We start from the raw sequence: 12,618 nt of genomic DNA on the forward strand, positions 1-12,618 counted from the left end.
GAACATTTAGTTTCAACAAGCTCCCAAACAATCGATTTCAAGATACTTCGATCTACAACTTCCTACAAGTCGAAGGGCCTACCGTCATATAAAGCAATTGTATTAATTTTTGTAAGGTCTTCAGTTGTGCATTAATCGCGTTGTTGGCTGAATAAGAATAGGTCTAATAAAGCAACTGCTTGGAAATCGAATGCATTGGATTCGTTTTTGTGACGCGGCCCGTGGTAGGAATTTGAATGATCTTATATTAAGTAAGAAAGCAAACTTTTACTTTATCTTAATTTTTCGGTTTGGTTTTTCTCTCTTTTTTTCATCAAAGAACTGTATTAGTCTTTTTGAAGAAGACAATAGTATCGCAAAACATATACACATATTTTTTGCACTCAAAGCCTAACTTGCGGTGCAATTATATATATATTTATATATATATATACGCATATATATATATATACGCATATGTATGAATATATTTGCATATTTTGTGTATATATGCATATATATATATGTATATACATATTTACATAAACCTTTTTTGAACACCTGATACTTGAACATAAAAGTTGAAATTTAAAACGTTACACATGGCCACTTACATTTACAACAGTTGCAACGTTTCTATGCAGATAAACACATACGAAATATACAATAGTTGTCTTTGCGTACTGAATACACAAGCAGGTTTTAATTCAGATAAGTGTTTTTACAATGGAGACTCTTGGGGTGAACCCTGTATAAACTTTATGATAATATTTGAACTATGAACGAAAACTAAAATTTGTTTCTTTTAGGAATTTTTTTGGACCGATTTGTTTTTATTTGGATTTTTGCGGTATGTACACATTGTTGCTTTTTATCAATGAGAAAAATAGGGATTTTCTTTAATTCAAAATCATTCTAACTATTCTATAAAATCATTCGTGGTCGATTTGTGTTTTGAATAGTGCGTGTTTTCCTTTCGTCTGTGATTTTTTGCTTGTTTCGCTGATTTCGTGTATTTGGCTCGTATTTTGCAGTCTTTTCGCTAAGACAGTTATCGCGGGTATCGTGCGTGCGTTTGTTTTCTTTATGTATTAAAAAAGTTAAAAGAAAAAATAAATAAAAATTTAAAACAATTCACAATTAAAATGTTCCAAATCTTTCTTCTAGTGAGTGATTTCCCAAATTACTAAACAATAAACTGACAACAAAAAGACACAAAGACCCGGGGCCGCCAGATAAAAACTCAAATGGGTTTCATTTATTGGCGGACAAGTCACAGCAAAGAAAAAAAATTAAAAATTGGGACTTTCCAGTATTGCAAATCAGTACCACCATTCCGATTGGTAAAAAATATTTGAGTCTCTCTTTAACGGATGCTAGCATAACAATTTCGTAAATCAGTCCTTTCGCAATAAAAAGAACTGTACGATGGTAGTTTACTTGTTCTCGCTGGTAATCTGCGCGTGACAAAGAACCTCTTAAAGTCAAAATCACTTACTAATTTATGTGCAGTTTTTGCGAAACTGCGCAACCAACTCAACTCAGTTAAAGGTGTAGATTATGTCCCGTGTTTAAAACATGGAAGAAGAAATACTTCGCGAAATGAGCAATCAAATTCAATCGCTCCCGTTCAATCGCAATCGCTCCCCTACAGGAAAGATAATTTGGACTTTCAACCGCTATCGGTTACCGCAAACTGTTGATGTAGCTTTGTACAAGTATAAAGTGGAACTCTCCATTTCAAAGTCCCAGCGATGCAAAAACCGCCAACGCCTGCATTGATACAATACAAAAGATACAATAACGCACCATCTTGAGCTAACGGTGATAATCTTACACATGCTGAAAGCTGTATCCGTAGTTTCTGCGCAAACTGCAATGACCAGCGCTCGGCGTTAAACAAACAATAGCCACCGTATGTGCAAATGCGTACAAATCTAAAAATCAAAACAGAAAATTACTGTAGCATGGGCGAAGCGCGCTGCAAGTACCGGGAAACAAATGCAACTGTAGTGTAAGAAGTTAATAAAAGTAATGCCTACGCTGCCGTCGCCTCGCAAAATTAAGGCGACAAGAAATATTGAGAAAACTAAAACAACAGCACGTATCCTAAAGCCTAATGAACGAAATACCCCAGAATCACTAGCTATCAACTCCATTCAACAAATTACAAGTTGTAATGAATCCAATCTTTCCAACTTCAATCAACCCTCGATTTCAAATTATTCACGTGCGAATGTGTGTACGCAAAAACATAATATATATAAGATAGGATATTTCGCTAGAAACATTTGCGCAGTAAAATTATTAGGTTTGGAAGAAGGCATCCGATAAAACAAACGATATTAAATGCCGTAAGAGACCAGTACGAGTAGTATGCGTAAGCCAACACTATGAACACGCGTATACTATGATGTTTTGAATAGACCTGTGCTTGAATGTATTCGCGCTAAAGCAGAAATGCTTGTGTGTGGTTGGGCGTATGCTTGCTTAAGCACTTACGTGTAAGCACACAACTTTCAACTTTTGATATTTCTACGCTTGGCCGCTTTTAATATTGGCATTTTCATATGAACATTTTTTTATAAATAAATTTGTCCTATCTTATATATATAACGATTTTAGAATATCATTTCGTCAAGTTCATTACAACCTAATTTCATATTGCGTATGGCGTATGGATATTCATCATCGCCAAATATTTGTGGCGCAATTTAGATGAACATTTTCCGAAAAGGCAACTGGTAGTCGCAGAATTATTGAGTTTAGGCTACCGTCACGAACGTCAAATACCTATTCGAACAGACAATAAATCATCGATTGAAACCATTGTTAATCATCAGGAGTAATATTTAATTGAGATAGGATGGAGCACTTTCCAGTTTAATACTAAGCGGGTTTTACAACGTTAATACGTAATTCGACTAATTTGACTTAACAAACGTTCAAAGGCATTAGCGGGGTTACAAAAATCTTCCTGCTTTGAAGGTCTCGTCGGAATAGAGAAACTCTTGAAACATTATACCCAACTGAAGGCTTCGATATTTAATTTTATTTTTAATGTTGATGATTTAATTTAATCATAATTTTACGGATATCATGATGGGTCCATGTTTCGCGAGGATTTAAGCCTTTTGCTAAGCCAAATGCAATCGGCAATTTCGCTGTAGATCCATTAAGGTCTACAGCGTATTCGCCATGAACCGGAATACAATCCTGTTAGAGTAAAGCAAAAGTAGATCAGCTGCTTTTACGTATTATTTTTCACGGACTCTCGATTTTTTCGGCAGAGAAACTTATAGCGTGCTTTTCAACACTACCGTTTAAAGTTAAGTTTCCCTATGCATACAACTCTGGGATACTTAGGATTGAAATGACCAAGTTTTCATTAAGATTTTCTTATCAGCTTTTATCGGCGAGATTTTCTCAGTTTTTCAGTTTTTACATTCCTTCTCAACTCAAAAGTAAGAACTTCAACTTCATTTACAATCTATCATTTATATAAAGTAATTTGTGTTTTAAACACAATGACACAATGACAAAAGTTGGTACATCTTGCCCGTCTCCAGAAGAGGTGGTTCATAGAATCATGTTAACTTTTATCTTCAACTCTCTATCTATCTAGCTAGCATCAATTTCATTGAATTTGATTATTGTAATAATAGCCGAGCTTCATAAAAAAATTAAATGTTGGACTGACGGGAGTTTTAGTTCTGTTTTATTGTTTATAAGATTTCTTTGCTTATAACTTTAATTGCGCTTTTTTAGTTTATATTGAAAGTATATATTAATATATTTGGGCACTTAAACAGACATAATAAATCAAAAGCATTGATATGTGTGTTGGGCTTGTTTTAAATGTAATAAGTTCGCTTTCGTATTCATTTGCACAATTTTTTTAATTTATCTCATTTTTTTAAATCTCAATATTTCATTACTAACTTAACTGCGTTTCATTGAATGCTAGTTTTTAGCAATAAAATGTAAATTAAAAAATTAATCATTTCCAAATTCTAAGATTATAAAAAAAACACGTGGCACATATAGAATAGCGCTTGCTACATACACAATACCACAGATAAAATTACTACAGCATAGTCCGCTTATCATCTATTCCATTAAAATATTTGCCTTCGGTAAATTTGCCTATCCATACTTATGTACAGCCTGCACGAAATAGTTTCTTTTTGTACGTTTCCTCTCTGCATAGGATGTTAAATGGGGAGAGCCAAGTAAACTTTAGCCATTACAAATATTTTTCTTTACATACTTATATGCCAAAAAAATGCTCACAATTCAAACTCAGAGATAAGTCAATAAAAAATGACGTATCAATATAAAAATATAAAAAATACTTTTCATCCAGGATATCATTGGAAAAGAAAACTGAACAAAATAAGATGAGGAAATGCGAGGATTAAATTCAATTTAAAATCAATTTGTTTCAAAATTGGGGGAAAAATAATAATAAATTTCGTAAAAATCCAATAATTTTATAGAAATTTTTACAGAAGAGGTAATTTTCAATTAGTTTTAATTCAATTTTCAAATTATGCTACTATCGCATCTTATTGATGCGGTCTAAAATTTTTCATAGCATTATTGGTCTTGGTTTGATAGTTGGAATTGGTCACTATGTCGAGCCCAATTAATGTTTCCCGAACCAGGCAACGAACAATGCACGAAACAAACTTATTAAAAAATTTGCTTTCGCATGTATACACTTTTAATGTGTATTTAGTTAATGCAGTTGATGACTCGAAAAGTATCTCTCAAATTAATTAATTAATTTCGATACCTTATGCTGTTGGTTTGTTCCCCATATGTTTGAAGCGCCCGCAAAATACTGGAAATTTTGACCGCTCCACCCTTCCTAGGACATGATTTGTTTGCTTTAGAAAAAAGAGGTATTCTCAGTTTACGTTGTACTATAGCATGTCGCATGTCGAATTTCGATACCAAGCTGCGTGCAGAACTTGAAATAAATACAAATTGACGGCTTTGTTTAAAGTAATTCACAATTTGATGCTGGTCAAGAATACGCATACTGAAGCTTTCAGTTGCGAACATTTTGACAAAATAAATGTACGCCTTCTTTCAGTGGTGGATATAAAAGTCTTGTAAAAGAAAATATAAGAAAACTTAAGTGTTGCGGAAATAAAAGTGATTTTTTTCCAGGTAATTTTCATTTTCCTACTATTATTGAATAATTCAAATGATTTTATACATGTATATATATAATGTTACTGGTATATCCTATTTCCCTATTATTATTTATACTGGTACTATTTCCCTACTATTTTTACCGGTGCAAGCATCCATTATTATAAAACGAATCGATTATTGTAATAAAATGTAGGTATACATTAAGCTCTTCCGAGTATTGCATGAACCCGCGCAAACATAACTGCACGCAAAGATGGTGCATGGTATAAAAATTAGCGTCAATTGGAAACTCTGTTTTTGGCAATCCTCCGCAAAATTGCCATATTTTAATTTATAGAAAAAATTGCCTTATTCCCACTGAAGATCTTACTTTCAAAGCCACTTAAAAATTTCAAAGCAATCGGATAAGAATTGAAGGATACGTTAGACTCGTAAGCCCAAAAAGAACGTTTTCAAGAAAACGGCCTTCAAGTTTCCAACTTCGATTTGAAAGAAACTTTTGTTTTTCCCCACTTACCTCTGATCGCCTGCAGACATCATACGAATAATTTAATAGTTTTGAAGACTTTTACTAGCATAGCAGGGTTATGGTTAAAGATTTTGGATTAGCTCCAATTCTAGGCACACTTCTGTCAGTGGAGTGTAAATTCGTCAAAGAGTGTCAATAATTCAAAGGATAGTGCTGCTGAATCGTAGCGACTAATGAACATTCGGTGTCCTGTCATATTCAACCCAAACTATTAATGTAAGCGATCAGGGTGAATATCTTTCGCCTCATAATTTAAAAGAGTGTAATGTGTCGTGCTATGCTCAATGGAAAGGAATCATTCATTGCTATCAACAACAATTGATGCATTTAAGTTGAAAAAGCGTGCGCAATATGCCAAAACTAACGGTATCGTAATTATTTAGCATAATAATATTTGAACTGGAACGTGCCTTATTTCCCTTGAATTCACCTAATATTAACCCACTTAATTAGTTCTGGTTCCAATGAATGACTCATTTAAAGAACAGACGATTACCGTTGTTATGGTAATACCCAAAAAAGTAAAAAATAATGTATCCCTTGTCACTTTATGTGGACACGGCGTTTTCTTCCATTTTTGCACATAACTGGTCGAGTTTTTCGTAAAGCAAATATGGAAAATTTCAACTTTCCATGTTTTATGATTTTTGAGTAATAAACAAAACCCCATAAATTTTAGCTTGGTATGTCTACCTTATCCGCAAAAGCATCTAAGAGATTTGAACGCACAAAAACTTGACATAATAAGGAAAGCAACTGCTATATACGAGAGTGTTTCGCATATATCATTATTGACGTTATAATGGATTTAAGCCAGGAAAATAAGTTCAATCATCAAGCGTTAGCACCTAAGTCTATCGGTTTTATTATTAGAAAAACACACAGATTGTTTATTAGAGAAACACAGCTGATTCCAACTTTGATTCGAAAAAGAAAATTTGAGCGTTGGTTAACTTTACGACAAAACTGCAGATCATGTCTACATTTGGACGATAGCTGTGCGTAATTTTAAATAATTGATTGAATTTAGTGGAAAATAACTGTTTTGTTTGTGTGTGCCATCAGGGTGCACAAATTTATTAAAAGACTTCGTGAAGACGCCACGATCAGGCCGTTCTTTTCAAGATTAAATTTTTTTTTAGTCTGATTTTGCAAGTTTTTAAAATTGAGAAGAGGGGCAAAAGCATTACAGTCGCGGGGGTAAAATCGTTGTCCGAACAGTTGCGGTGTAACTGTTTCTTTAGAAGGTCAAATAATACGATGAATTGCCAAATTTCACCAGTAATACGTCAAAACAAACTTAAGCAAAATAATCCCAGCATCAGCCGTAATGACAAACAATCTGCACAATGTTCACAAAATATAATGCCACTGAGCTTTCCAATTGCACCGATGAAGTTTAAAGTTCCTTTTTTTAACATTTTATCGGCATCCTTCTAATGTCATTATATATTCTAATTACAAAATCCATATATATAATTTAGATAGAGCTCGTAATGATTCTTCGAGCCTAGTGAAATCTTCTATTAAATATAAAACTTCTTCAGAAAGCCGATTTTACACACTTCATCTATTAGCGTGAATTGCAATGGTTCTGATATTTTAACTTCCGCAGTATATTTTCATTACAATGTAACACTAGTACAATGATTTTTCCAGGGAATTGGATACAAAATTTATTATTGGAAGCGAATTTAGTGTCAAACATCTAAGGTGGGGATCAATATTAATAAATCCGAAAGGAAGAAAGTTCCACAAATTGATTGGCAACAAAAACTAATCTGTTTTGTCCTCACATAGTGTTCATCAGACCTAAAGAAAATTCCAGACTTGCTGGTTTCCTCTATATACTCTCTTATTCCCTATAATTTACTTCATATTTACCACAATGATGATTATGATCACTCTCTATTGATTATCAACTTCAACATGACGGTTCACAATCTCTACATGAAATGTCATCAATGGGGACTTGGTGCGACTGAATCGATAACAATTTGTATAAATTAAGGTATCTTCATCTGCAAAGCAAAGCGCTTTTGACATTGACAATGCGGTAGATGATGTTACAAACCCTGTTCACCAAGCTGGTTTTATATCTAGTCCCAGAAATTCTGACGAGCCCAGATATAACAGCAATTAAGTTATCCTTGAAATACGGCATACGATCGGAAGCAGAGGAGATTAAGCGGACATTGACAAAACAGTAGGGATGGTCTACATAAATAGCATTTGAGTAGAGCTGCGCTTAAATAAAAAATGGACAAATTAACAACTTTTTAATCAACGTTAATGCAGACGTGTAATGGTTATGATCCCATAAGTGGAATAACTATTGAATTTTTACCGCCTAAGGCTCTAATAATCTTAACAATAACTCTTAATAGTATGTTGAGATTGAGATACATTCAAACCCAATGGAAATGCGGAGAAATTGTTATGGTGGATAAACCTAACAAGCCAAAAAATGTTGTAAACTCGTTTAGAACATTTAGTTTATTGGTTACTTTTCTAAAATATTTGAGAAACTAATGTTGAAATATTCCACAAATTTTAATCTAAGAATCTACGTCTTACTGTTAGTGACCCGTCCTCGTTTGCTAGCAATAAAACTATTTATAATGACCTGGACTTTTCGTTCATTAAAAATCTGATTCAACGCATTCACTCATAATAACTTTTCAGGCTGAGTAATCACGTAAATCCCTTAGCAATATCTCTTCTCGATAAGTCCAATGAAATAAGAGGATTAGAAAAACATCGTATACTGGATCTTCCATTTAGAAATTAATTTCATTTTTTTCTTTAAATTATTTTAATGAATTTTCTAAGTGTCTACAGTTTCTTTCTATTTATTTAAACATTATATCTACATCCCCTTCAGGATCAAAAATCTCACTTACTTTTCTCATTCTGATATAACATTTACTTATGATCCTTTTAGGTAAATAGTAAATCATATAGGTAAAGAAAAATAAAAAGATTGTAGACGTTTTCATCGATCAGTTGGAACTATCCTGACTTTGATATCTTTGGTGGTCCTGCTAAATGTTATATGACGTTAACTCTAATGTGTCCCTTGCCTGTCTGTAATACCAGACGACTAGTTTCAATTTTACTGGTAAATATACTTTTGCAAAATTTTGGTCCACATCCCGTGTGTGGGTTGTGGTAGATCAGTTATTGACAATAATACTTTTGAATTATCAATTTTTCTTTTTGTTTTGTTTGTCTTGCATTTTTAAGGGAGTATGTAATATATCTAATAGCTTATCTAATAGTTTATGTGTGCTATGTTTAAATCGAATCGAGAGACGCTAGGAGCTACGGGCGAAGATGAGTCAACTTCTAATCTAAGTCTCATCGAGAATTTTTTTACTTACGTGCCTGGCCTCTCAGGGGCACTGTTGCGGTCAGATAAGTAGATGTAACATTTTACAGACAGCCGTTCTGGTCTTGCGAATGGAATGATAACCGCAGTTATTCTCTACGTCGATGGTGGCCGCGAAAAACGATCTAATAAACAGCAATCTTGTGATTGCTCCTGCAACCAACAGGAAACAAGCAAACTTGATTTTTGTTTTTATGCGTCATTTCTTCATTCAAATTCGAAGCGATATTAACGCGGATTTCAGAAATAATATTAGTACACCCTACACCACTTGTACAGTTGTATATTAAGCGAGTGCTAACGTATGTAACGTGCAGAAAAAGTTAATATATACCCAAGTTTGATTAATAGTAACTTCATATAAAAATTAACTGAGATGAATTTTGAGCACATACCTTAATGTTTGAGTCTCTTGGGTATGACCATTCTTACGGAAATTAGCGCTTATTTGCAAAGAAGTCTATTTTTTAATATAGAGTTCCGTAACAGTAAGTTCATATAAAAAGGAAAGAATTGTATCAGACAAAGCATTCACTTGTTTTGTTATTTATAAAATTCATTATATGTTGGGAAAATTGTAATTGAAGAGATTTCCGAGCTGAGAAAATGTACAAATTAAATGTTCTGAGAGTAATTAAACAATGTACATGCTTCCTTTTACGCGTGTGCAATTTAGTCGCAATTTTCGAGAACGTAAAACAGCCTAGGTATAATATCTTGACCGGAGACCAACTACAACATTTTTAGCTGAATTGCCACTTATGGCAATTCTATGTTAAAAACTGCGTAGAAAGGTGAAACTTGACAAAAACAATTTTGAACTAATTGCGCAAAACATGTTTAGCAAAAGTCCAACATCCCATTATGAAATATCCAAAACCAAGAAAAACAGAGTCTTAACTAACACATCATTCCGAAAGTATTTGTAAACTTGTCATGAAAATGGTGGTAAACCGCTTCAAAGCATTGAAAGTGCAAGGTCTGCCTCACAGAACAGTTTTTTTTTTTTTTTGTTTTTCTTTTCAAATCTTTTTTGTCGTTCCCACAAGCATACCGCAGATACCGAAAGAAACTTTGATTGGTTTTCGTGCTTTCCATTTTAACTCTTCGCTAGCTGCTAACAAACGACCCTATTAATAAATCGTTGAACTGTGAAATTGTCGGTACAGTTACTTTCGTTTTTTTCTTTACCACTCTTTACATCGTTTACAATCAGCGAACTGTTTGATGATTATACGTAAACAAAATAACCGTAAGATTCTATGAACAACGATAGAATTGAAGAAAATTTTTAAATTTGCAAAACAAAGTTAAAAATTGAAGAGATTATTTTAAGTAAAAACAAAACAAATTTATAATTTAAGTTGTTAATGTTATAAGTTATAACGAGTTATAAGTTGTAATGTTATAAGAAGTATAAAAAAAAGTTTTTCAATTTAAGTTTTTTACCAACTCTTCAAAGCCCACACAGCGAATGGAATTCGTTCTAATTGTTTTTTCACATTACCTTTGGTTGTAATTGATTTTCTTGAGTAAAGGGTTGTTGTCCCAATTTATTATCTTTAATAATCTTTATTAAGGGCGGCCAACTTTTTGATTATAGTCTAAAGTGCAAGTGAACGTTTAAATAACGGTTATAAATTTTTTAATAAGGACGGAAACCACTTTGACAGGAGAGAGAAGAATAGAACTGTTAGATTTAAGTTTTACAGAAAAAAAAACAAATTTTTCACGGAAAACATTTAAAAAATGGCGGGCTCTATGGCATGCAGGCATGTGGCTGACCCAAATTGGGCCTAAAAAAAAGCTACTTCATCTACGTACCTATATGTATTGAAATATGCGCGGGTTCTGAAAATATTGATTTTTTTGCGATTGGCGAGTATTGGATAGAAGAAGTTCAACTCTTTTATCCGATCAACACAATGTTGATAAATAAGGTTTAAATAAGGTTTATCAATGATCCCCTCTTTCACTCTATTCCAATCTTTCGTTAGAGAATGTCATTTTAAAGAAGAAAAACACCAAGAGAAAATAATGAAAATTGATGGAGGAGCTACGTTGTTTGCCGTTTTAAGACATCGTGTCTCGAGAGTAACACTTTGGAGTTTCATTTCGAATATCAAATTTTGTGATTACTGAAAACTCCACCATGGCCTAGCTTTGTCTTTTTATATCAACGTGAACCACAACGAATAACATAAACTATAAGTTTAGCTTTATCCTTATCTTTTGAACTCATGTAGTTCTAAGACAAGAATGGACGAAAGCAAATGTGATAAAATCGAATCAGGTTCTCACACTGACTAAGAACATGCGTATTCTATGGAGTCTCCTTACGGTGTTTGTAAGTGTTGCAAACGGAATAAACAAAATTTAGCAAAATACAAAGTACATACCTTTACGTTGGTTTGCGGAATTTCAAATAAATTTGTATGAAAATATATTGTGTACCGCTTTAAGAAAATTTACGAAATATATGTCGAAATAGTTTCGGTTAACAAAACTCAAATATTTGATAAGCAAATTGCCAGGTTTTTTGTTTCAATATTTAAATAAACTTGTCCTCAGTGTTTACAATAATTTGAAGAGAAAAGGAATATTTTCACCTCATCTACGTTTTATATCCATTGTAGGGCATACAATCCGTTAAAAGCTTTTCATTCTTTTCCTTCGTTTTACAAATGAATGGTTAGACACCAACACGTTTCAACTATAAATTTCTGGTCGTGGATAAAAATCATAGTAGAACAGAAAACAATAAAACTATTCGATTTTTTCTTCCTAATCTAGTTTTTTATTTACCAACCAAACTTACAAAGAATGCTAACGTCAATGCCAACGCAAGCAGCATTAAGCAAAACTAACCGGCACTCGTAAGACTTCGCTTACAATTTTTTCTTTCTTCTATTTTTCTTTTTTTGTCTCTAGGTTTTTAAGAATGTTTCTGTGAAGCCAATTAACAAACGTAAGCATTTGTTCAAAGTGATATGTAAGGATGAACGTAAAAACAAACCAATGAAATGCAGAAAATTAAAACAAATGAAACAAATAACTTGAAGAGGAAGCAATTTTGTGAAAGGCCTTAAAGGTATTTATTAAAAATTAATTATTTAATTAAAATACTTCTGGTCTTTAAATTGAACACATTGAATTACCGACTGCAAAGAATTGTAAAATAGTTTAATGTTTTTAACCTCAAAGCCACATAAATGAAGATACAATGATGCTTAAGTTTTAATATGAGTCCTCCATATCGCTTCACCCACTTGCAGTTTACATACTTAATTGCGAGACCATAGAGGAGAGCATGGAAAAAATATGTATAACTTATAAATGTTACCTTCTGTTTACGTCGAGTTTCGTAAAACTTCCCGACAATTTTGACGATATGTGGGAATTATGTTTATGGAATTTCGTCTATGCCTTCAAGTAAATTCGCCCTACGCCCCAATTTTCTATTTCTATTTATACGGTATCGGAAATCCAGTGCATCACAACGGGTGAACAAGCGGACCAAATTTCATATTCTAAAATAAAAGAACGTTATCCT

General features: G+C 33.0%; 1 protein-coding gene across 6 annotated transcripts in view; it reads right to left on the minus strand.

The window, feature by feature from the left end:
• The window catches only part of LOC119642905 (guanine nucleotide-binding protein subunit gamma-e), a 141,737-nt gene that overhangs the window by 111,909 nt on the left and 17,210 nt on the right, over positions 1–12,618 (minus strand). The window contains exon 1 of one of the 6 annotated variants that reach the window (XM_038042202.1): positions 12,409–12,567. The exons of 3 other annotated variants lie outside the window; for them this stretch is intronic. The gene's annotated coding sequence lies outside the window, so the exon portion shown is untranslated. Of the gene's footprint in view, positions 1–4,777; positions 4,894–11,464; positions 11,546–12,408; positions 12,568–12,618 lie in introns of those variants that run through there. 2 more of the 6 variants (XM_038042205.1, XM_038042207.1) reach the window with 2 other exon arrangements.

Source organism: Glossina fuscipes, unplaced genomic scaffold, assembly GCF_014805625.2.
Source record: "Glossina fuscipes isolate IAEA_lab_2018 unplaced genomic scaffold, Yale_Gfus_2 287, whole genome shotgun sequence".
Classification (NCBI taxonomy): Eukaryota; Metazoa; Arthropoda; class Insecta; order Diptera; family Glossinidae; genus Glossina; species Glossina fuscipes.